The 26,422-nt window shown below is 45.1% G+C and overlaps 1 protein-coding gene across 4 annotated transcripts in view; it reads right to left on the bottom strand.

The window, feature by feature from the left end:
- The window catches only part of SPECC1 (sperm antigen with calponin homology and coiled-coil domains 1), a 422,681-nt gene that overhangs the window by 351,786 nt on the left and 44,473 nt on the right, over positions 1-26,422 (bottom strand). For 3 of the 4 annotated variants that reach the window (XM_056135728.1, XM_056135726.1, XM_056135730.1), the window contains exon 1: positions 10,216-10,298. The exons of the other annotated variant lie outside the window; for it this stretch is intronic. The gene's annotated coding sequence lies outside the window, so the exon portion shown is untranslated. Of the gene's footprint in view, positions 1-10,215; positions 10,299-26,422 lie in introns of those variants that run through there. 4 annotated transcript variants of the gene reach the window in all.

The following is a 26,422-nucleotide window of genomic DNA, read 5'->3' as shown; positions in this document are numbered from 1 at the left end:
GACATTGAATGTAGAGGCATTTTTAATGATTCCATCCCGCTGACTAAGCAAACAAAAGCAAAGATAAACAAAAGGGACTACATCAAACTGAGAATATTCTGCACTGCAAAAATGGCCAGAATAAAAAGACACATCACAGGGCCAGAGCAATAGTACAGTGAGTGCACTTGCCTTCCACATGACCAGGTCACAGGTCACAGGTCACAGTTCTCCCGTTGTTCATCGATTTGCTCGAGCAGGCCCAGTAACGTCTGTCTCCATCATGAGACTTGTTACTGTGTTTGCCATATCGAATACGTCACGGGTAGCTTGCCAGGCTCTGGCATGCGGGCGCGATACTCTCGGTAGCTTGCGGGCTCTCCGAGAGGGGCGGAGGAATCGAACTCGGGTCGGCCATGTTGGCCGCTTGTAAGGCAAACGCCCTACCACTGTGCTATCGCTCCAGCCCCACCGCTAACTACAGTTTATATATATAGAAGAGTGAACACTTGTAAAACTGAAGAAAAAACAATTGACCTCATCAAAAGGAGGAGATATGAATAGAAACTTCCTCAAAGAAGAACTACAGGGCCGGAGAGATAGTACAATGGGTAAGGCACTTGCCTCGATCCAGCCAATCTGGGATTGATCCCTAGCACCACAAATGGTACCCTAATTGCTGCCAGGAGTAGTCCTTGAGTACAGCATCAAGAATATGCCCTGAGCATAGCTGGGAGTTCCCCCCTCAAAAAAAAATAAAAGAAGGAGACATACAGATGTCAATAGTTATATGAAAAAATGCTCTGGATCTCTTCAGAAAAATTAAAATCAAAACAACAATGAGATATTACTTCATACCAGCATACCAGTGAGACTGGTTCACATCTAAAGGAACAAAAACAACACTGCTGGTGTGAATGTGGGGAAAAAGGAACCCTCCTACACTGTTGGTGTGTGAGGTGCAAATGTTGAACAGTTCGAGCTTGTTGTGAGACAATATCGACATCTCAAAAAAACTAAGAATCACACTTCCATATGAACTAGCAATTCCACTTCTTGGTGCTTACCCAAGGGCCCAAAAACTGGATTCAGAAAAATTTGTGATTCTATGATAATTGCAGCACTATTCACAGGAAACAAAATATGGAAATAATCCAAGTGTTCAAAAAAGGATGACAATAAAGAAACCATGGAATATATACACAATGGAATATTACTCAACTATAATAAATGACAAAAATCATGCAATTTGCTGCTATGTGGATGGATCTGAAAAGTATCAGTTGGAAGGAGAGAGACAGACACGATGATCTCGCTCATATGTGGGATATAAAGAAACATAGGAAAGGAATAACAAATAACCAAAGACAATCAAAGAGAATGCCTTAGTCTGAGAACTGGTCTAAAGAACTGAGCTTCAGTGTACCTGATGTTGAGGTCTTTAATCCATTTTGATCTGACTTTTGTGCATAGTGTTAGGTAGAGTTCTGAGCCCATTTTTTTGCATGTAGCTGTCCAGTTTTGCCAGCACCTTTTGTTAAAGAAGCTTTCCTTGCTCCACTTCACATTTCTTGCTTCTTTATTAAAGATTAGTTGATCATATATTTGAGGGTGTGTGTAAAGATATTCAACCCTGTTCCATTGGTCTGAGGCTCTGCCTTTGTTTCAATACCATGCTGTTTTAGATGCAAAGTAAGTATAGTAGAAATGACATCTGCACTTGTATGTTCATTGCAGCACTGTTTACAATAGCCAGAATCTGGAAAAAACCCGAGTGCCCAAGAAAAGATGACTGGTTAAAGAAACTTTGGTACTCTACACAATGGAATACTATTCAGATGTTAGAAAAGGTGAAGTGGCTTTTTATACCTGAGTGAGTGAGTTCATGTCAGTACATTTCAGAAGATAAGGTTCTTATTAAAATGATTACTGAAGGTAGCGAAATGAGTAGAATAGTTCCAAAAAGAAAAGGTGTACTCAAAAACACTGCTAAGTGAAAATCATCTCAATCTACATATCATAAAGAGGAGAATAAAAGAATCATTCCTGCGTAAAAAAAAAGAAAAGATGAAGTCATGAAATTTGCATATCATTGGATCAACATGGAGAGTATCATGATAAGTAAAATGAGTCAGAAAGAGAGGGACAGACATAGGAGGACTGCACTCATTTGTGGAATATAAAGTAACAGAATGGGAGACTAACATCCAAGGATAATAGAGATAAGGACCAGGAGGATAGCTCCACGGCTTGGAAGCTGGCCTCACATGCTGGGGGAAAAGGCAGCCCAGATAGATGAGGGACCGCCAAGTAAAGGATACTTGGAGGGCTTGCTCAGATTGGGGGATGTGTGCTGAAAGTAGACTACGGATTGAACATGATGGCCACTTAATACCTGTATTGCAAACCACAACACCCAAAAGGAGAGAGAGTAAAAGGAAATGCACCTGCCACAGAGGTAGGGGGTTGAGGGGGGGGGATGGGGTGGGAGTGGTGTAGGGATACTGGAAACACTGGTGGTGGAAAATGGGCACTGATGGAGGGATGGGTACTCGATCCTTGTATGACTGAAACATAAGCCTGAAAGTTTGTAAGCCTGTAACTGTACCTCATGGTGGTAAAGGTAAAGGTAAAGGCCCTCCCGTTGATCGTCGATTTGCTCGAGCGGGCCCAGTAACGTCTCCATTGGAGACTTTGTTGTTACTGTGTCTGGCATATCGAATACTCTCAGTAGCTTGCCAGGCTCTCTGAGAGGGGCGGAGGAATCGAACTCGGGTCGGCCGCGTGTAAGGCGAACGCCCTACCCGCTGTGCTATCGCTCCAGCACCATACCTCATGGTGATTCATTAAAAAATAAAATCAAATTTAAAATAAATAAATAAATAAGAACTGAGCTTACCATAATGGGGTGGGTGGTGTTAGGTTGGGGAGTGAGTGGGCACTACAGTGGAGGGTGTGGTGATGGAACACTATATCTATGAAACCCTATCATTAACAGTATTGTAAATCATGGTGCTCTAAAATTTTGAATTTCAATTAAAAAAAGAAAGAAAAGGAGATAAAACTAAATACTAAAAAAACTCCCTTTTTATAGGAAAAGTTTCAAATGATCTGCTGGAGATAAATAAGATAAAAACAATAATACAGTACACAAAACCATTCAGTGGACAATCTTCAGAAAATAGGCTGAACAAAAAACACACTAAGAACTGAATCAGCTGGTGCCTGGATCTTGGCCTTCCCTGGCTCTAATATCATAAGAAATAAATTTCTGTTGTTTAAACCATACAGTCTATATTTAGTAAACTAAGATAGTCCAGGATTATAAAGAACTTCTACAACTCAGTAACAAAAACAAAGATAATTTGGAAATGCACAAAGGTCTTTAATGGATATTTCTCCAAAGAAAATGTACAAATGGTCCATTACATGAAAAGAAGTTCAACATCATTGGTGATTAGGGACATGCAAAGAACTACAGTGATTAGGGACATGCAACCATACCCATTAGAATTGCTACTATGAGAGAGAGAGAGAGAGAGAGAGAGAGAGAGAGAGAGAGAGAGAAAGAGAGAGAAAGAGAGAGGAAAATAAAAGTAATGGGGTATTGAATATCAACCCTAAGTGTCTTAGGCTTCATCAATGAATTGCCACTTTTCCTCCTCCCAGAGAAGCTTATTGTGCCCTTGTTAGCATCCCTAATTTAGTTAAAGTTTATCTTTGACCTTTCCTTTGTATTTTACCTCTCATTGTCAGTTTCCGAAGTCAGTCTTGGTTACTTATAAGCCAAAATTTTCTGGTAATTCTGAACTTTGTATTTGTACTGCTTTGTATTTGAAGTGCTGTGTATTTGTACCTGCTTTCCTATTTCCCCTATAGCCTTTTCATATTTCACTATAGAGCAATGTTCTTTGGTTAAACACAGAAAGACCACTGATGCTATGCTCCAAATATTTGGGAGTTGATTCACTCTGAAATATATCTACTCCTGGGCATTCATCATAATTAATTGACTCAGCCTTCAGTTGCTGTAGTTCCTAACACCCCAAAAGGAAGGTCCCACTGTGGGACTGGGATGGACCTGGGGCGAGCGGCAAAGGTACCCTCTCATTCGAAATGGGGTATGTTTAGATAGCATAAAAACATGGTCTTAATGCAAACTGTTATGACTTAAGAGATAGGACCACCATGGGGAAGGAGAAGCTGAACTGGCCTGAGGACTTAGTCTGGGATTTATGATAAAAGCCTTGCTTGCTCTCAGAGCCCAGAGAACTAAGTGTTGGGATCTTTGTCTCAGTGTGTTTATCCAAACAACTGCAAGTATTGATAACATATACAACGAAAAGAACACAGATGTCCCTAGGAGACGGAGTGTCTCCTTGCATTAATCAGCCCAAGAGAATTTCCTATGTTTATCCATGTAAATGATCTATGTAAATTTCTAGATTTCTTACCTACATAAATGATCAATCACACCTAACTCCTATTCTTCAACTCCCCTCAGATGTCCTACAAGTATGCTAGCTGCTCTGCATTAAATGGGCCATTTTCACCACCAGGCTGTGGTCCTCCTTCTCCCTGTCTCTCTGTCTCTTAGCTGGGGAGCCCTGGGGAGGGTGGGAGGTGGCTCTGGGACCCCAAAAGCACACGCATCATCATAGCAGCTACCCCCCACCGGACCCACACATTATTTTCTGAACTCACAATGGAGATTATAAAGAAGTTGAAAATTTAAGGCAGGAGGGGAGGAAGAGGGGAAGGGGGAAAAATCTTTGGCCCTTGGAATTCTTATGCACCTTTTTGGTTTTGTTTTTGGTGGTTCTGAGGATCAAGTCCAGGGACTCAAACAAACGGGGCATGTGGCCCTCTCAAGCACGACTGACGGAAATGTAACATGCTGCATTGTCCCTCAAATTATCCTGAGAAATGGTCTATAGAACGGAGTTTACCAGGCACAGGAATATGAGGGTAGCAAGGTAGGCTGAGGTTGGGGACACTTTGGTGGAAGGTGTGGTACTAGATGCTGTTTGCATGAAATCCTATCATTAACAGTACTATAAACGATGGGGCTTTCATTTTTAAAAAAATTAATACAAAAATGGAGTTAACATAAGATTCATCAATTCAGATCTGGATAGATTCTCAAATAATTGAAAAATCTCAAAGAGACACTTTTATACACTGTTCACAGAAACATTATTCACAATAGTCCAAAGGTGAAAGCAACCCAATGCCTATTGGTGGATAAGTAGATAAACAAAAATACATCCAATGGGAAATTACTCAGTCCTAACAGGAAGGAACTTCTAACATATTTTACATATAGATGAACCATGAATGCATCATGCTAAGTGAAATAAATCAGTAAAAAAAAAAACCAATCCTCTTTCCTCCTCCCCCCAATGAGACCCTGAGTTGTCGCCCATGAATGGCCTCTGGTTTGTGATCAAGCTGCTTAATGGCCATGATCCCAGAGACTCAGAAACAAATATCAAAACCCAGAAATGGGTTTTGGCAGAAATGCGTCCATACCCTGCAGCAGGTTACTGTCGCTGGACCACAACAGGGGGGAAGGGTGCTGTCCCTCCACCTGCTCCCCCTAAGAGGCTCGGTGGCCGCCATCCTCCAAAGGCCACTGGACAGTCAGATTTGGGCCCTCAGTGACGAGACACGTGGGGCCTCACGGGATGGGGGTGAAGCTGGCCCTTTCCTCCTCGTCCCAACGAGACCCCGAGTCGCCGCCCATGAACGGCTTTTCTGGCTCCTGATCAAGCTGCTTAACAGCCATGATCCCAGAGACTCAGGAACAAATCTCAGAAACCAACAGGTTTTGGCAGAAATCCCTCCAGATTTAAGTGTTAAAATTTTGGAATTTCAAAATCACGCAGCCACTACTGCAGCCACACAACATCATGTTATTCATAACCAGCAATAGAAAACAAATGGTCTACTGTTGCCTTTTCAGCAGATCTGAGTGTCGGGGTAAAATACCAAATAATAATGGTGGATCTGGTGTCAAAATATAATCAAAATGCTATCAAAGTAGAGAGAGAGTAATGTGGAAATCATCTGCCCCACAGGTAGGGTGAGGGTGTGGGATGGGGATGTACTGGGGCTTGGGGGGGTGGTGGAGAATGGACACTGGTGAAGGTATGGGTGTTTGATTGTATGACCGAGACTTAAACCTGAAAGCTTTGTAACTGCTCTCACAGTGATTCTATAAATAAAATTATATATAAAAAAACCCAATCCTGTGTGATTCCATTTATATGAGGTCCCTAAAGTCGTCAGTGCATAGAGTCAGGAGAATGGGGGGAGGGGGGAGAAGGAGGGAGGGTTACTGGTTCTGTCAATAGGAAACAATTCTGCACTGGGTGGTGGTGAGGGGTGTACAACAAAGTGGATGGACTTACGGCACTGAACTGTGTACCCCCCAAATAAGGACAATTAAATGGTATGTGTATCTTATTACAATTTTTATGTGATAAAAAGAAAACAAAAATAGTAGAACAGAAGGAAATCTGAGGCTTCCCTCTCTATTGAGGTAGAATGTCTAGAATGTAGTTCTAGTCTGGGGTCCAGTGTCTGCGCCTGTCTGTCCACAGCATGTCAGCAAGCCATGCTCAGGAGTATGGATGACGTAGTGAGCAGGATATGGAGGAGCAATATAAGAGGGTTCAGAACCCCGGGTGGTAGGACCATAAGCACCCTTAGGATTGCAGTGGTTAGTGGAGGAAGCATCTGGACCCCAAGAGCACTGGACCCCACAAACAGAAGCTCTGGCCTCCAATTGAGAGGATTTAGCTGGAAGAGCACGAGGGGCAGGTGATGACTCCCTCTAATCTGTCAAGCTTCTCCAGTCAAGCCTCCCTCTAATCTGTCCTTCTTGGACTTACCAGGAGGACAGCAAGCCCGAGATACAGAAGGCACAGATAGCTCACCGCAGCTGCCTGACCCTCGTGGCCTGGCCAGCGTCAGCTACTGCTGCTTCCAGAGTAAGCAGCAGGGCCTCCACCCTATGTCAGAGGACCTCCTTGGACGCTCCTGGACTCACCCAGAACTGAGACTTGTGCAGTGGCTTGTGAGCTGGTCCTAGGTGGCAGACACAACTGACTGCCACCAACCCTGCAGAGGGCACAGCACAGCCCCTTCAGGAACCCTCCCCCCCCAAGAGTTCATCCTTCCCAGAATCTGGACAGACTTTGAAAAAGCTCAATTCTGTTTTCAAAAGCAGGAGACATTTAGGGACTTGATTTTCCATTGACACTACTGATACTACTGATTCACTGATACTGGAGGGTCACCAGGCCACATGAGCAGCGTTGGGCGGGGGGCAAACACGTGATACTAAGAAAGGAACCCAGGCCCTCACACATACAGTTCAAGTTCAGTTTATTTTTCAGCCAGCGTCGCTCAACACTGCCCTCCTGTCAGCCTGCGTGGGAAGGTGGAGGCACGGAGAGATGGCTGTCCTGCAGCTGCACCTGCTGTGCCTTGACGCAGACGAGCTGAGAGAAGCTGAGGAGCTGCCCCCAACCCATCCCACACGGGACACACTGCTTCAGGCCACACCCACCTGGGATGCCCACTGCTCCCGCTGCAGCTGAGCTCAACCATGCCATGTGGAGCACTTACCCGGTTCCTGTCCACTAAGCTCCTCTAAGCCTACCCTGGCCCCTCCTGGGAGGCTCAAGCAGCTAAGAATTCCCATATTTTGTGCCTGTTTTTGTGTTCTTGTTTTTATTTCAGGGTCACACCTGTCGAGGTTACTCCTGGCTCTGCACTCAGAAATCACTCCTGGCAGTGCTCAGGGGACCATTATGGATGACCGGGGATTGAACCCAGATCTGCCACATGCAAGGCAAATGCCTTACCTGCTGTATCGCTCTGGCCCAGGTCAGACTTTCTTCTGAGACCTTTCTCACACCCACTTGCAGTCACTCCCTGCTGGCACTTGTGTGTCCTCGCTGCAGCACCTGCCCCACCCCCAAGTCCCCACAGCCCTCCCTGGGCTCTTGCTCACATTAGTACTCAGGCTCCTACACACTGTGCTTGGCCTGACCTGCTAAGCCCCTCCAGCAGGCCGCAGTCCCGGAAGGAGCTGGCACTTGCTGTTTCTGCTGCCCAAGGTGTTCTGCCTGCTCTTGCAGGTAGGATTCAAGGGGACAGTGGTGAGGGGGTCTTTCCCTTCTGGTTTCTGCCCAAGATGTTTCCATGAACAGACCAGTTCTCCCTCACTCTACTGTAACTCCATCACTCCACACCCTGTAGTTCTTTATTTCTTCAGGGTTCTTAACACCAGAGAACATCACAACCATTGATTAACTATCCACTTCACTGTGCCACCACAGATGCTCTAGGAACACTACCCTCATCCCATACTCATCGTGGTGTTTCTGTCCTGTGTACAGGTATGCACTCACCCGGCAGTGCTCAGGGGTTACTCCTGGTCATGTTCAGAGGAACCATATGGAATGTGGGGATTGAACCTGGGTCAGCCACATACAAGGCAAGTGTCTACCCACTGTACTATTGCTCTGACCACAACATTTAAAAATTTTTATGGTTAAGATTTCAGATGTCAGGGCTGGAGCAATAGTACAGTGGGTAAGGCATTTGCCTTGCATGCGGCTGACCCAGGTTCGTTTCCCAGCATCCCATATGGTCCTCTGAGCACTGCCAGGAATAATTCCTGAGTGCATGAGCCAGGAGTAACCCTTGTGCATTGCCGGGTGTTATTCCAAAACTAAAAAATAAATAAAATGAAAGATTTCAGATGTCTTGGCAGTACAGTGGGTAGTATTTTACACAGCTGAACTGTGCTTGATCCACATACAACCCCTAGGAGTGATCCCCCCAGCAGTCAGGGGTAAGCCCTGCATACCAGATGTAAAAAAAATTTTTTTCAGATGTCTTAATTGAAATAAAATAAATGGATTTATGTTTGATGCTGTGTTAAGTGGTAGCTGATTGTAACAATAGGCTTAGGGACCCTATAATTTAAAGTGTCCAACTACCTCATCATTTGTTCAGACTTTCCTGTTTATTTCTTACTGGGGCCTGAAAGTGAAATGGGCTGAGGGGCAAAGCCCTATGATGTCAGTGCGCAGTCTTCAGGACAGAGGCCAGCCAGTGCTTACTCACTCAGCTGGGTTTCCTCTGGGAACAGGCAGGACCTGCACAGCAACTGCCCCACCCACCCCAGACCACTGAGAGAACCCCCAGCTTCCTCCCACACCCCAGAGCCTGAACTACAGAGACCCAGTGGCAAGGGCACAAATCCCCAGCATGCCTGAGCCCAGCATGCCAAGGTGCTCCTGAGATCAGTGCCGGGCTCTCTCCACACCCACTACCTGCTTTGCTTGCTGTGCCTGAGTCACTAGCCTCTGGCCACGTGATATCAGAAGCGGTGACAACGCCAGCTCCAGCTCTACAAACCCAGCAGAGATGGCCCCAGAGGGTCATGTGCCTTCCACATGCCACAGTATACTACAAAGGGGGCCTCCAGCAGAAAACACCATAGCGCCTTGCTAGGAGAGGAGGTGGGGAATCCATTCACATTCTAGGTGTATGTCCGAGACAGGCATCCACCCAGACCGCCATGAGCCATCCTGCAGAGTCGGGGCTTTCTTTCAGAGGGCTCATGTTCCCTTCCCTACTGGAACAGACATCATTTTCCTCAACGTTAAAAGACCTGTGCCCGTCTCTCGTGGTTCCTCAACACTCATTGGCATCTTACACTCCAGGTAGGGACCCTCAGGATACCAAGGGAAGAATTACTTGACAAATCCCAATTTGTTTTCACTCATTTCTATCAATAGTAACAACCAACTTAATGAAGTAAAACTGGAAATTTCAACATATAGAAGTTATACAGGGAAAAATCCAAGGTTTGGACTCTGATTCCTTTCTTCCTCCTATTTTGGGAGGGGTGTTCCCAAGCAGTGCACAGGAGGCTGAGGGCCAGTCCCAGCAATAGATGGGTCGATCTTGGGCTGGTGCTATGGTGCCCCTCAGGCTGATAGTAGAGTGTGGGGCAGGAGAGTGGGGATGAGGCACTTGAGACCGTAGTGACCCTGAGTCACTGCCATAGCAGGCTCCTTGCTCCTCAAGCCTGCCATGCTCAGGGGTTACTCTTGGCTCTGCGTTCAGAGATCACTCCTGGCCATGCTCAGGGGACCATACAGGGTCCCAGGGATCAAGTCCAGATCAGGCTCATGCAAGTCAAGACCTTACCTGTTGTACTGTGTCTCCGGCTCCCCTCCGTGCTTCCTGGTCAGCACTGACAGTCTCCTTTGAGGATGGTGCAATGGCACCATGGAGACCTGTGGAAAAGGTCAAGCACAGGGGAGAAGTGAGTTTTCTATGGCAGTGACAGTCACCTGGAAACAATCCCTTGCAGAACAGAGTTCCAACTGGAGAATGGTCTAGAGGTGCTGGAAGCCAGTGGAAAGGACCCTGGGCTTCTGCCTGGGAGTCCCAGGCACTGATGAGCTTTCTGAGGTAACTCTCGTGCTCGGCAGCCAGGAGTGGGCCATTAAGACCACACCTGAAGGCTGGAGGGCTAGTCCAGGAGCTAAGGTATTTGCCACACAAGCTACTGACACAAGTTTGATTCTAGGCACAACATAGGGTTCCCTGAGCAATGCCAAGAGAGATCCTTGAACACAGATCCAGGAGTAAGCCCTGAACACTGCTGGGTGGACCCCCAGCAAAGCAAAAGCAAAAGACCACACTTGAAAAAACTCTGCATGAGGAATCCTGAGGTCATACAGGTTCAGTATGTTTGGGGACAAGGCTGAGGCATGACTCTGTGGCACCTTTCAGCTATCAAGAAATCCTGGTGGTGTGCCAGGAGGAGCAGCGTGCCAAGGTAGGCTCCCTTCCATGGCTCGGGGCAGCAAAGGGCTTAGTGGAATCTTCGGCAGAGTTGATACAATGGTGAAAGCCATACCAGAAAGTGCCAGGAGCAAGGCAGGGGACAGACAGTCGGTTTCCACCGAAGGCACAGACCCAGGGGTCAGCCTGCAGGGGCCACCATGCAGCAGGAAGGAAAGAAGGGAATACAGCTCCCCTGTGACCCCTGCAGGTGTGAGGGCGCAGGGAGCTTGCTCATGCCTGAATGTGGGCCTGTCTGTCTGCAGCCTGCACCACCCCTCCACGGGCAAAGGCCCTCCTCATGCAGGCTGGGTCTACCTTCGCTCAAGATTTAATGAGATCACCAAGGCAGCGATTTCTCTTTTGTTTTCACATTCCTGAAATACTCTTCTTACCCACAGGCTTCAGCACTTGTCCCATAGTGCCAGATGGCTAATGAGAGCGACTGCTGTGGAGTCATTCGGTGCCTGGCACACTTGGTGCCCTGTCACTCCCAGCACAAAATGCTCCTGGTGTTCTATTCTATTTTAAATGGGTACAAGAGCCTCAAATATGAGGCGAAGGCTGGGCTACTCCTGGGACTACCTTGTGTCCCTTGCATGGTCCTTGGAGGCAAATCTGTAAGAAACAGCTCCGAGATCTGTCCCAAGGTGGAGCCAATGACGGAACTGCTGCCAGGGCCCCTAAGGAGTCTCTGTGACTCCCTGAGGCGAGTCCTGGCCCTCAAACCAAACCAAACAGCATGAGCCATGTCCTAGCCTCCCCCGCCTTGTCTTGGCATTGGATGGGGCACCCCATGCGCTCTGCCCTCTCTACCCGCACCCCGCCCCAGATCCCAGCACAGCAAATGACAGGGCAGCTGCTCTCTAATCCAAGCAGGCTCCCCACAGCTGCCCTGGGCCCCAAACCACCCACTTCCTTTCTGGAGGTCCACAGGCTCTGCTCCTTACTCAGGCCAGGAAACGGCCCTGCCCCCCCAACAACACCCACAGCAGAATGCATAAAAATAAACTTCTGAAAAAAATTGAACTTGATCAAGTTTAAAACTTCTGCTCTTCAAGACATTGTCGAGGTGTGGGAGATAGATGGCATAGAGGGCCAGTGAGCAAGCTAGGTATGCGGGGGCTGCATGCACAGCACCACAGGGTCCTGGGCACTGTCAGACATGCATTCCCCACCCCTAAAAATTATAGTGTTGGACTGGAGAGTGTTATGATAGGTAGGTGACTTGCTCTGCCAGTGGCCAACCCAGGTTCACTCCCTGACCCCACATATGGCTTCTCAGTTCCACCAAGAGTGATCTGTGAAGAGTATAGAGTAAGCCTGAGCACTGTTGGGTGTGGCCCCCAAAGCCAGACACCAAAACAAACAAAACAAAACAACCCAAAAAAACATTGTGAAGAAAAAAAAACAGAGGGGAAGGAAAAAGGAAGAATCTGCAAAAAAAAAAAAACTGATAAAGGTTTGATTCCAGAATTTATAAGGAATTCACAAAATTCAGTAACGGCCAACACAATTCAATGATGAAAATTTTGAACACAAACCTCACTGAAGAAGATATTTTGTGGGTAAACAAGCACATGAAAAAATGTTAACCATCATGACTCATCAAGTAAAGGCAAACTGAAGCAAAGGAGCTATTATTACAAATGTTAGAATGACCACACATTTAAAAATCAAAGCAGCATCAAGTGCACCCAAGGATATGGAGCAAGTGGAACCTTGATTCATTGCTGGTGGATATGCAGACAGTGTAGCTGTGCTATAAAATAGTGCAAGAACCCACAAGGTACATGGAGGAAAACGTAGACAGAACACTCGATAACGTTGAAGCTAAAGGCATCTTTAAGGATGAAACACCACCGACCAAGCAAGTGGAAACAAACATAAACAAATAGGACTACATCTAAGCTTCTGCACTTCAAAAGAAACAGTGACCAAAATACAGAGAGCCCACAAAATGGGAAAGAATATTTACCCAATACCCATCTAATAAGGGGCCAATATCTAGGATATATAAGACATTAGTAGAATTGTACAAGAAAAAACCTCCAACCTCATCAAAAAATGGGGAGAAGATATGAACAGAAGCTTCCTCAAAAAGAAATACAAATGGCCAAAAGGCACATGAAAAAAAATGCTCTACATCTCTCATCAGGGAGATGCAAATCAAAACAACAATGAGATATCGTCTCACACCACAGAGATTGGCACACATCAAAAAGAGAAAGAACAACCAGTGCTGGCGCTAATGTGGGGAGAAAGGGATTCCCTTTCATTTTGATGGATATGCCGACTGGCCCAGCCTTTTTTGGAAAATATTATGGGCATTCCTTCAAAAACTAAAATTTGAGCTTCCATATGACACCACAATACCTCTGTCACTGTTCTCCTGTTGTTCATCGATTTGCTCAAGCGGGCCCAGTAACGTCTCCATTGTGACCATTGTTACTGTGTTTGGCATATCGAATACATCATGGGTAGCTTGCCAGGCTTTGCTGTGCAGGCGAGATACTCTTGGTATCTTCCTGGGTTCTCCGAGAGGGGCCGAGGAATCGAATTTGGGTTGGCCATATTGGCTGCTTGCAAAGCAAACGCCCTACCCACTGTGCTATTGCTAATACCACTTCTGGGAATATATCCTGAGGGTGCAAAAAAAAAGGCACAGTAGAAATGACATCTGGACCTGTATGTTCATTGCAGCATTATTCACAATAGCCAGAATCTGGAAACAACCCAAGTGCCTGAGAATAGACGACTGGTTAAAGAAACTCTGGTACATCTACAAAATGGAATACTATTCAGTTGTTAGGAAAGATGAAGTCAAGAAATTTTTACGTATAAGTGGATGGTCATGGGGAGTGTCATGCTAAGTGAAATGAGTCAGAAAGAGAGGGATACACATAGAAGGACTGCACTTACTTGTGGAATATAAAATGTCATAATATGAGCTAACACCCAAGGACAGTGGATACAAGGTCCAGGAATATTGCTCCATGGTTGGAAGCCTGCCTCAGGATTTGGGGGAGAAGGCAGTTGGGATAAAGAAGGTATCACTACGTCAAGGATGGTTGGAGGAATCGCTCGGGATGGGAGATGTGTGCTGAAAGTAGATAAAGGACCAAACATGATGGCCTCTCAGTATCTGTATTGCAAACCATAATACCCATAAGTAGAGAGTAACAGGGAACTTGTTTGCCACAGAGGCAGGGGGAGGGGTGAGACAGGAGCAGGGGAAGGGGGAGGAGGAATGCTGGGGACACTGGTGGTTGAAAATGTGCACTGGTGGAGGGATGGGTGTTCGATCATTGTACGACTGAAACTCAAACATGAAAGTTTAGCAACTGTTGCTCACAGTGATTTAATAAAAATAAATAAATTTTAAAAATAAAACAGTGCAAGAGTTTCCTATAAAATTAAACTTACAATAAGATTCACTGTATTGAACCAAATAATTAAAGATTTCTGTAACTCTGTCCCCTCTCTTCCCTGCTAGCCACTTATCATCCTCGCTGCCCCCAAATTAGAACTCTCTGGGGTTAGGAAATGCTAAAACAGAATGGCCCAAGGTCTACTGGAAGAAATAAAAACCTCTCTCTAATTAGATCATCTTTATAATGATCTAATATTTTATAATTATAATATTTTGATTCTAACTGGACCATGATAGAACCTCAAGAACACTTTTCTCTCTCTCTTTTTTTTTTTTTTTGCTTTTTGGGTCACACCCGGCGATGCACAGGGGTTACTCCTGGCTCATGCACTCAGGAATTGCTCCTGGCGGTGCGTGGGGGACCATATGGGATGCTGGGAATCGAACCTGTGTTGGCCATGTTGGCTGCGTGCAAGGCAAACGCCCTATGTGCTGTGCTATCGCTCCAGCCCCCTCTTTTTTTTTTTTAAGTGAAGCAAACAGTTTTCACTGAAAGAAATTTAGAGAAATGTGAGGTGAGAGAAAGGAGAAAAAGAGAGAAATACAAGTTCAAGTGATAGCAAGGGCTTCTCCAGAAAGGAAAAAAAAATCACTCAAGAAGATTTTTGTTTGTTTGGCCACACCCAGCAATGCGCAGGGTTTACTCCTGGCTCTGTGCTCAGACAGGAATCAGGGGACTGTATGTGGTGCCGAGAATCTAACCCAGGTCAACCGTGTGCAAGGCAAATGGCTTACCTACTTGTACTATCTCTCCAGTCCTCAGAAACGCTTTTGTAGTGACCATAGCTGGACTACACCATGAAGGTGCTCAGTCCCCGTTCTCTTATGACCGTATGAAAATACACACCTCCAATTTAGGAACTGCCCTGCCATTTTCTGTACATATCATATATGTTTTTCAACTGCACATGCTTACCATTCCCTCTCATGAATATTCATGATTTCTTGAAAAACGGGTAGAATATGTATGGGCTGCTCCATCACCTTTGTTCTGCTGAGCATAAAACCAAACCCCCGCTTCCTTTCCCGAGAGCCTGTGCTGAACCTGTGCTTCCCAGCTAGAGTTCCTTTCCAGGAAGGTCCTTTTCTCTAGTCAAGTGCACCTGTGCCTCTTTAGACAGCACCAGTAATTCTAATGTGGAAAGGCACTGTGGAAAACTGCTGAAAGAATCAGAAAGTATGATCTTATGTGTCTGAAGAAAAATAAAGGGGTCTTGAGACCCCTAATCTGCAGCCCTGTGATTCCCAACTTCTGACAGAGTTCCAGCCAGCTACTGGCTCAGTGAATAGAACCCTGATCCCATTTCACTTTGCTCCCTACTGAGCCACAAATACACATCCCTGAGCGGCATAATTATACACCAATCATTCATATATGTGCAAGTATGTGGTCCATACATGCTTATGCGAATCCAGCACCACCCAAATCCAGCTCTTCATGTCCCATTCTCCCATTCTGTTACCTCACTCCTCTAAAATTCTTACCACAAAGACCTGGCGCTAACTCCTCCTGGGAGTGCCACACCCACATCTCAGATATGTTCTATCTCCTTAATAAATCTTCCTGCTGTGACCAGTAGTGTCCTTTAATTCTTTCTCTGACAAAGACAAAGAACCTGACCCTTGGATGGAAGCTACTCTCACATCTACTTCTGGACCAGAAGTGTCTGATCTGATCCTGACTGAGGTTTTGTGGCTCCACTAGGACTCCAGAGGTGGTTTTATTTCCAGGCTGGATGGATCAATCAGATCTAGGTGTGGGTGGTGGCCACCTTGTGGTGCTGGTGGAGAAATGGCAGAGCAGAGCAGGAGCACCCAGCGTCCTCCATTACTGTCACTGAAGTTCAGAGGTGAACTGATACTTACTCAGCTCCTTCATCTCTGCAGCCTCCCTAACTCTGTTCCCCAGTCACAAAATCTAGAAGTATTATGAGGAAAAGGAGCCAGACACACAACCCCGCAGAGTGAGGCTGCAGAGATGGTACAGCGGGTGAGGCGCTTGCCTTGCACGTGCCCAACCCCAGCTCAATTACTAGTTCCATATATGGCCCCATCAGGAGTGACCCCTGAGAAGAGAGCAGGGTTCACTCCTAACAACTCAGGCTAAGTCCCAAATACCTCCAAGTGTGGCTCCGCCCCAAAAAAAACAAAACAAAACAAAAAAAATAAATAAAATGCTCCGTAGTATGTGCTTTTATTTTCGCCAAATTCTCTAAGAGGTAAAAATAATGTAGAGTAGCAGAGAGATGATCGGTGTTTTCTTGAGAGACTAAAACAGAACTTCCTGTAAACATGCACAAAAGAAACTTTGGAGGGTGATGGGAAGGTTCAGTATCTTATTTGTAGTGGCAGTCCCATGGGTGTATACATTCAGCAGAAAATAGCATTTGTTGACAGAGAATCCAGCAAACTAATGATGGTTCCTTACTGTCCTTCAGCCCTACATATCTAGCCAGTCACTGAGTTCTGTCTCTCTGATTTCAAAATCTTCTTTCTGCTCTTGATTTTCAAATAATTGGCCAGAATTACTGCTATTCCCCTTTGGGGGCCTGGGCCATAGTTGCTGGTTTGTTACCACACTGCTAGTAAGACTTGTCTGTGTTCCTTCTGCTATTTCACTTGTTTTGTTTTGTTTTGGGGCACATTCAGTGGAGCTTGGGGCTACTCCCAGCACAGTGCTCAATAATCACTCCTGGAGGTACTCAGAAAACACGCAGTGCCAGGGATCAAATTCAGGGCTCCAGAATGCAAAGCATGTGTTCTAGCCCTTTGCGCAACCTCCCTGGCCTCTTCCTGCCTTTTAAAAACCTTCCACCCTCAGTCCCCCTTCCAAAATGTCCATGAGTACCATTTCCCATGACCTCATACCCAATCTCCACCCACCTTTACATTCTTGAGACATGCTCCTACACTAGACTTCTGCATTTCCCTAAAACACCGGGATCCCTCTCAGCTTTAGGCCTTCACGCCATGCTTTGGGCAGCAAGATTCTCCCCACTAGCTCCTTTAGCTGTCAACTGCTATTCACCATTCAAGGTGTAGAAGAGATGCCCCTAAGCCAGTCAGCTTTCCAGATCTGTGATCCAGTGAGAGACAGGAAACCCCTTCTTAAGGTGTTTTGGAGTTGCTATAAATTGTTCATCTGTCTCTCACCTAAGTATTCAGTGGCAGTAGAGCTGTCTGTGGGGGATTATATTCTTTGTCTCTGTATATCCAGCATCAAACCAAACCTTGGCACACAGAAGATGCTCAGTATTTCTGAGCAGTTTAAATAAGTGAATAATGAATAAATGCCAAAGGACAGAGTGTTAAAAAAATCTGCTCAAAGTTTACAGTACTTGGAAATAGGAAATGCTTAATGACTGAATAATATTTGAGCCAGGCTCTGATTATGAGCTGCATTGTGTCCTGTCTGCTCCAAATCCATGTTGGGGTTTGAATTCCCAGTATCGCAGTATGCAACTCTATCTGGAGACTGAGCCTCTCAACTGAGGTAATTAAGGTAGAGACTGGAGAGAGCACAGTGGGTATGGTGCCTTGCAAGTATCTGACCCAGGCTCAATTTCTGGCACCCTAGATGGTCTCCTAATCCTGCCTGGAGTGCTCCCTGAGCACATAGTCGAATGAAAGCCCTCAGCACAGTCAGGTGTAGCCCAATCCCCCCATCTCCCAATAGAGGTAATTAAGGTAAAGAAAGATTATATGTGTGGGCCCCAAACCAATGACTGGCATCCCTCATCAGATACAGATTACATATAGAGGGACAACCATGTGAAGGCACGAAAGAATTAGTCCCCTACAAAGCAAGGAGAGAGACCTTAGAGGAATTTGACCCTTTGGACTTCTGATCTCCAAAATCATGAGAAACAGGCCAAGGCACAAAACCTATTCCCACCTGGGGTGGCCCAGAACCAGAAACCTAATGCGATGTCCAGGTACGTTTCTGCCAAAAGCTGCTGGGTTCCGAGATTTGTTTCTGAGTCTCTGGGATCATGGCCTAAGCAGCTTGTTGAGTAGCCAGAGGGCCCTTTCGGTGACTCAGGGTCTCACTGGCAGGGAGGTGGGGGGCGGAAGGGACCGGCTCCACCCCCATCCCATGGGGCTCCATGTGACTCGTCACTGCGGGCCCCTACCTGGCTGTCCACAGGCCTCTGGAAGATGGCAGCGACCGAGCCACCAGGGGGAACAGGCCTAGGCACGAAACCTATTCCCACCTGGGGTGGCCCAGTGCCAGAAACCTCATATGCTATTCATAATCAGCAATAGAAAACAAATTGTCTAATGTTGCTTTTTCAGCAGATTTGAGTGTTGGGGTAAAATCCCACATAATAATGGTGGGTCTGGTGTCAAAATATTGAATGTAATCAAAGTAGAAAGAGAATAATGTGGACATCGTCTGCCACACAGGCAGGGATAGGGTGTGGGATGGGGGGTATTCTGGGATTTTTGGTGGTGGAAAATGTGCACTGGTGTAGGGACGGGTGTTTCATCATTGTATGACCGAGACTCAAACCTAAAACTTTGTAACTGCTCTCACAGTAATTCAATACATAATAATAAAAAACAATCATGAGGGCTGGAGCAATAGCACAGCGGGTAGGGCGTTTGCCTTGCATGCGGCCGACCTGGGTTCGATTCCCAGCATCCCATATGGTCCCCCGAAAACTGCCAGGAGTAATTCCTGAGTGCATGAGCCAGGAGTAAGCCCTGTGTACCGCCGGGTGTGACCCAAAAAAGCAAAAAAAAAAAAACCCAAAAAACCAGGAGAAAGTCAATTGTGCTTAAGGCTCTGAGTCTACGGCACTTCGCTGGGCAGGTGGTGCTGCTCAAAGAGAGGAGTTGGGATTTGGCACTTAGAGGAAAGGGCCTTCCCGGGAAAAGGGGAGTGCCCAGAGGTGGCTGCTGGGCCTCTTCTACAGCTACAACTCCTCCAATGCCTCTTTAGGAGCCTCCTTGGGGGCTCAGGCCACGCCATGAGCCTGGAAACCTCCTTTGCTAACTGAGACCCAAAGGCCCCCTGGGCGGCAAAGGCTCTGGCAGCCCCAGCATAGGAAAAACTCTCCTAGACCAACCGCCTAGGACCTCATATTTGTCCTTCAGCAAATTCCCTCCCCAGATCCTCTGCGATGTGCCTGGCAGTCCTGGCAGGACCATGTGGCAGGGGCAGGCATCAGTGTTGCCTCTCATTAGGACGCTGTTAGCACAGTGTGGCTGGGGCTCTCGCTGGCTGTCTCTGAGGGAGCCTGAGTCCTCCAGGTCGTCACATGTTCCTAACTTACCTCACTCTTGTACTTGTTCAAAATAAAACAAACACTCTGCAGTGTCTTCTCTCTCCTCTTCCTTGCAGCAGCCTCCGTGAATTCACTGATAACAGAGTCACTTTCTGCCCATTAAATATCTGAATCGAATTATTTCCTTCCATAAATCCCCTTGTGATCTAACAACCCCATGGGACTTACAGACTATGTTTCAGAGTTCCACCTTCACTACAAATCATTTTTCATTTTTAACGCAACGTTCTTTTATGATTATGTTTTCTCTTGTACAGCCAGCCACGGAGTTGACTTTAAGGTATGCTGAAGATCTAGGTTTGTTTTAGGAAGTTTTACAGGTCGGTGTTAGCTATAGCAAAAACTGAAGAGAAAAATTCAAGCACTAAAATTGAGGACACAGTGATCCCAGAGAAAGGAATGATGAGAGGGCAATGGAGGAGGAAAGAATGAAACAGATATGAGACTGCAGTGAGGTACTGGCACACGAGGGTCACAGTGGTCTGTTCTGTTCTGGAGCCACACCCGGCTGTGCTCAGGGCTTACTCCTGGTTCTGCACTCAGAGACCAGTCCCCACAGGGCTCAGGGACCACACATAGTTCCAGTGATCAAGCTACAAGATTCTGATCCTGAGGTGACAGTTGGGTGCAACCAAGCAAGAGGCGACTTCAGGATTCTCATGTCCCCGAGAGCCTCGCTGCCCCCTCTTGAGTGCCCAAAGAGAGCTCAGGCCTACTCCTCTCCATCCCAACTTCCTGTTTGGTAGCTCCAGAGCAATGCTCACAACCAGCAATGAGCAATTCATCAGTGTGTTCGTTGCTGTCAGGAGTCTGGCACTTTCTTACTCATCCTTGGTCCTGCCCTGCTTAGCACATTGCCTGGCTGGAGCCAGGTACTAGATATGTGCTGGGGAAGTGACAGGATTAATGACTATTTTGACATTGGGTGATGGTTTTTTTAAATAAGAGAAAAGATAAGGAGCATGGGATGAAAAGGAAGGTGAGGGCCACAGTGAGCTGGGGGCGTGGGGTGGGGCAAAGGGGTCGATAAATTTCTCACAAGTTAGGAGAGCCAGGTTAAATTTTTCTAAAAAAGTTTAATACTGTTATTTTTTAGGGGCAAGGAGGACTTCAGGAGATAGAAACCAGAGCCTCACACATGCAAGAAAAGATACAGCTGCTGAGCTACAGCCCTGGCCCAAGTTCCTTGCTTCTTTTCCTAAAACCTATGTTAAAACCTGTAAGCAATGTTAAAGATACTGTCCTCCAAATGTTGATGCATCCTAAAATCTGACATACACTTGTCTAACACTGGGCCACCACTGTACCCAAAGTCTTTCCCACTCCCTGGACTTTTCTTGCCTGTGGGTCTGGAAAAACATGTATTTACTTTTTTATTTTGCAAACACAGACTCATAAAAAATCGAAACTACAAAATCTATTTAGCAAAAGGTGTAAGAACCTTGCCCTCATTCTCTTTCCTTCTCCAGAAGTAACTGTTTACTAACAGTTAAATAATAAATATCCAGCACGTTAAAATGTATTTTTTATTTTCTTGGCTTTCATGTCACACCTGGTAGTTCTCAGAGTCTCCTGCTGGCTCACTGCTCAAGAGACCACGAAGTGCCAGGGTCAAACGCAGTCCCCGCCTGGACGGCACACACTCCGGTCTGCTGTGCTCTCTCTGGTGCAACTCCAGTGCCTTTTCAAAATGGAATTTTATATACACACTAGTAAAAAATACACTGTTAGGGGCTAGAGAGGTTGTATAAGGCCTAAGATGCTAGCCATGTACAAAGCCCAAACCAGTTGAAGCCCAGGCATGCACATGATCCTCCGAGCACTGCCTGGAGTAAGCACAGATCCAGGAGCAGGCTTCAAGCACTACTGGTGGACCCTCAAGCCAAAATATGCATATAAATACAGATAGATAGTTTAAATTTGAATATAAGTAATGCATTCAAATATAAATAGGAATACCATATATAATTGAAACTCATACGGTATTTTCTAAACAAATTGAAAGAAATGCATATTGTATATATTTTTAAATTTTGTAAAATGAACTTCTGCTTGCTGTCCCACCTTTTCAGTTGATGCACTTTCTGGCTGACATCACTGGGCCTGAGCTGAGATGGGAGACGGAGTCCCTCCCTCTCAGCTAAGTCCCAGCACCCGACTGAGCCATATTAATGAGCTCACACCACAGCTCCTGCAGAATGACAGATCTACTCTGCAAATTATAAGCTGCTCACAGTTATACTTCCTGTCATTCAGTGAAGACAGGCAGAGAAGGAAGAGAGCAACTCCCAGCCTAATCCCTTCGCATCTTCCAGGAGGTCTAACTACAAAGATGCTCACCCCCAGCACAGCAAGAATATAAGAAAACCAGTGGGGAAAACACACAAAAGTCCACCGAGTTCAATGAAAACAATATCACCGAAGGCACAAACACTACCAACCAGTTCAGTAAATCCTCAGACTATGACTTCAGTGACACTAATAGAAGCTCTGAACAGAAAATAACAGCAGCTGATCAAGAGATCATGGAGCTCCAAGATGAGTAGGAAGGAGAAAAGGTGAAAAATCTGAAAAGAAATGACAGCATGCCAAAGAACTATGGGATGAGTTCAAGAGTAATGATGCAAGAATCATCGGAATCCCTGAAAAACAAGAAGGTAAATTTGATGAGGAAACAATAGTTAAATAAATTATCTATAATAATTTATAGATTATTATAGACAAAATCCAGAGATAGAGACAGATAATGAAAGAAGTAAGATCAAAAAAAGGGACTAACATACAAAAGAAGACCCATAATATTTACAGAAGATCTATCAAATGTGACACTACAAGCCAAAAGAGAACGAAGGAGTATAGTACAAAAACTCAACAAAATGTCCAAAACCCACCAAAGATACTCTATCCTGCCAGATTAGTATTCAGATTTCAAGAAATGATACAGAGCTTCAAGGACAGACAACAGCTTAGAGAATTCATAGTCTTGAAACCATTTTTGCAAGAAGCATTAAAAGAATTTCTCTAAAGGACAGGACTAAGTTCCCTACAGGTATTCTGAGTATGGCACTCCCTAGTGGTGCATATGGTTGCCCTCTTCGAGATTAAAATAGATACCTTTACTCCTAGCTTGCTAAAGAATTCATACATTTTTCAGTAATGAATTAATGTCTCCTCTATAGTGACTGTTCCATGTCAATCAGTTTTTTCACATCCAAAGATTTCAATTTCTTCCTTAATGCAGACATGTAAGCAGTTCTATAATATAATATTTTCTGATATAACGCCAATATTCCTTTTCTTAGGATAAAACTTTTTGTACTTTTATAGGTCAATTAAAAATTTCCCATTTAAATTTTCTTAGTTCTCTTAATAATTATTACTAAATTTTACATTTGCATGTTTTACCTATTTCATGGAAACTCTAACATATATTAGCAAATAACTTTTTTGTTTGTTTGTTTTTGTTTTGGGGTCATATCCCGCTGTGCTCATGACTTCCTTCTGGCTCTCTGCTCAAGGATCACTCTTGGCAAGCTCAGGGGATCATATAGGTTGCCAGAGATCAAGTCTAGGTTGGCCAAGTATAAGGCAAGCATTCTACCTGCTGTACTATTGCTCCGGCTCCAGAACAGAATTTTAAAAATGCCATGTTAATATAAGGAAAAAATAATAGTTACCACAATAAGATCCAAGTATAAAATAAAATTCAGGGGCCAGAGTGATAGTACAGAGGATAGGGCATGTGTCTCGCAAACAGTCAACTCATGTTCAATCCTGGCATTCCATATGGTGACCTCTAAGTACCACCAGGAGTCATTCCTGAGTGCAGAGCCAGGAGTAAACCTTGAGCATCACTGAATGTGTCCCCCAAATAAACAAAAATAAATAATTAAAATAAAATTTAATGCAATATATATTTTAGATGTCAGAGTTGAAGACATTTATGTAAATTACAATAAGTAGTATAATACATTGTACTAAATGATTTGGATTTTTTTATAAATGTTAAAATCATAGCACTCAATCATCATAAACTGACGTCTACTGATTTATTTTCTGATAAAAAAATTTTCCATTTTTTTAAGTTTTACTGGAACAAGTAATATGAAACCAATTTGCCTGTGGGGCGAGTGCATCAGCAGCTTGATGGTGCCTTCAGACTTCCAGATACCCAAAAATTGCTGCTATGCCTTTGGCCAGACCTCAAAAACTTGGGGCCAAGTTTACTAAGAAATTAAATGTCCAAAAGTTAGGTATGTGTGAGACACACTCACAAACCACCTTCGCAGAATGTCCTGACCCTGCGCCAGGCTGTCTTCACTGGGGTGCCCCAGAGGAGGCCTGTGAGAGTCCTCCCCGCTCCAAAGGACCCAGCTACGGCAGCCAAAAAAACCCACAACCCAACCGCCACCATGCTCAAGGCTGCTCCCCATGCGCTTGGGCTGAGCCCCACGCATGAGAGAAGTCCTATGGAACCCAGGTAAAGCGGAAATTTGTGACCTTGGACTCTGGGCTCAACAGGACCAGGAGCTGAGATCCTCTGCCCGCTTTCCCCAGTCTCCAGCTATCCAGGAGTCACACCCATAAGTCACCTCCTGCCGGCGCCAGATAATCTCATCATTGGCCATTGTCCAGATCACATGGCTGTTTCTCCTGAAAGGGAGCATAACATGAGGCCCCCATAACCATGCCACGGAACTTCGTGCCAGGCTGTTTCACACAGGGCGCCCCAGAGGGGGGCAGATGAGAGCCCTCCCCGCCCCAAAGGACCCAGATCTGGCAGCCAAGAACCTCCACAATTTAAACACCACCACACTCAAGGCTGCTCCCCACGTGCTCTGGTCGAGCCTCACATAATGAGTAAACACATTCCTGGACTGCACGACAAATCATAAAACACTCCCTACCGACTCTCCATAATTATCACACCACATTTGATGGGGTTCAGATAGTAGGCAACAAATTATAGAGGAAATATATATATGCATATATACATATTTTCAGATATATATACCAAAGCTCACATCACCCAAACTTTAACAACATGTTAGTGATATCCTATAGAATGTCTTAGTGGCTCCTGCCAAAATAGAACAATCTTCATACTGTTTCCTATATGAACACTTTTTTGTAAGCACGTTCAGCACTTCTTCATAAAAGACAATACGAAATATATTGTTTCAGTTGTGTTTTGGGATAGGGATTGGGGTTTGAGATGGAAACATCCCGAATTTGGTGGTGGGAAGGTGTAATGGTGGTGAGATTGGTATTTGAATATTAAATGTAATCAAACATTGTGAACTACATAGCACTGTAGCACTGTCCTGTTGTTCATCGATTTGCTCGAGTGGGCACCAGTAACGTCTCCGTTGTGATACTTCTTGTTACTGTTTTTGGCATATCGAATATACCACGGGGAGCTTGCCAGGCTCTGCTGTTGGGCGGGTTACTCTCGGTAGCTTGCTGGGCTCTCCGAGAGGGGCGGAGGAATCAAACCCGGGTCGGCCGTGTGCAAGGCAAATGCCCAACCCATGTGCTATTAAAAAAAAAAGTAATGTGACGTTCATGCCCAATTCAATCAGCTTAATCAATGGCTGAATAAATAGCAGTGCTCCTACATTTAAAAAAAAAAAGAAACCAATTTGTTATATGTCTGCAAAGGGGACAGGCTGTGGGTTGGAGGGAACCTGAGGACATTGATAGGATTGGTCTTGAAACACTGGATGCCTAAAACAACTCTACGAACAACTTTGTAAATCACGTATCTTAATAAAAATTACAGAAATTTTTTGGTAAAACTGCCATGCCTAAAACTTTTTATTAATTCATTTTTAAGTTGTATTATTTCAGTGAAGCAAAACAGTTTTATTGAAAGAAATTTAGAAAAGTGTGAAGGGTGAGAAAGAAAAGGAGAGAACATGGGCTTCTGGTGGGGTAGGAGGAGAGCCATTTTACTGATTTTTTGTTTTGTTTATATTTCTGAGCCACACGCAGAAGTGCTCAGGGCTTACTTTTGGCTCTTAGCTAAGGGGTCACTTTTGGTGGGCTCAAGGGACCATATGAGGTGCTGGGGATCGAACCTGGGTCAGCTGCATGAAAGGCAAGAGTCTTAACCCGCTGTACTATCTCTCTGTCCCCTAATTCTTATCCCTAGTAGTTATGTTTGCCAACGTCATCCCACACATATACTTTGAGGCTGATATTATTTAATCTTTGATAACTGTAGGGAAATCAATTCCTTAGTATTTGAATTTGCATTTTTTGAGGTCTGACTGAAGCTCAGCATTCTTTTTTTTATGATTTATTTATTTATTGAATCACTATGGGAAAAGTTACAGAACTTTCAGGTTTAGGTCTCAGTCATGTAAATATCAAACACATTTCCCTTTACCAATACTTATTTTTAACCGCGAACCCCAATAGAACCCCACCTCCCACCTCTCCCAATTCCTGTGAGGCAGATGAGTTCTAGTTAACACTCTATCTACTTTGACTAGATTCATTGTTTTGATAAAAGATACACCATTATTATTTAGAGTTTACGACCCCCCCCCCCAAATCAGACATGCTGAAAAAGCGTTGTGAAATGATTTGCTTTCTACAGCTGGGTTTTAAGAATTAAATGATGTCGCACAGCCATGATAGTGGCCGCGCGGTTTTGGATTTCTGCTATTTTACTTATTAACCCTGGAAGTATTTCTATTAAAAGTTAGATAGTTAAGAGATTGGTTTCTGTGCTCTGGAGGCGTGGCCGTGCCGGAGAGCCGCTCGTGGGGGGCAACTGGTGACCTCGGTAGGGCGTGAAGGATGGACCGAAACGCCCCCCTTCCCATGAGGCCCC

Source organism: Sorex fumeus, unplaced genomic scaffold, assembly GCF_029834395.1.
Source record: "Sorex fumeus unplaced genomic scaffold, SorFum_2.1 ptg000122l, whole genome shotgun sequence".
Classification (NCBI taxonomy): domain Eukaryota; kingdom Metazoa; phylum Chordata; class Mammalia; order Eulipotyphla; family Soricidae; genus Sorex; species Sorex fumeus.
Note: the sequence above shows the minus strand (reverse complement) of the source record. Positions and strands in the feature narration are given on the sequence as shown.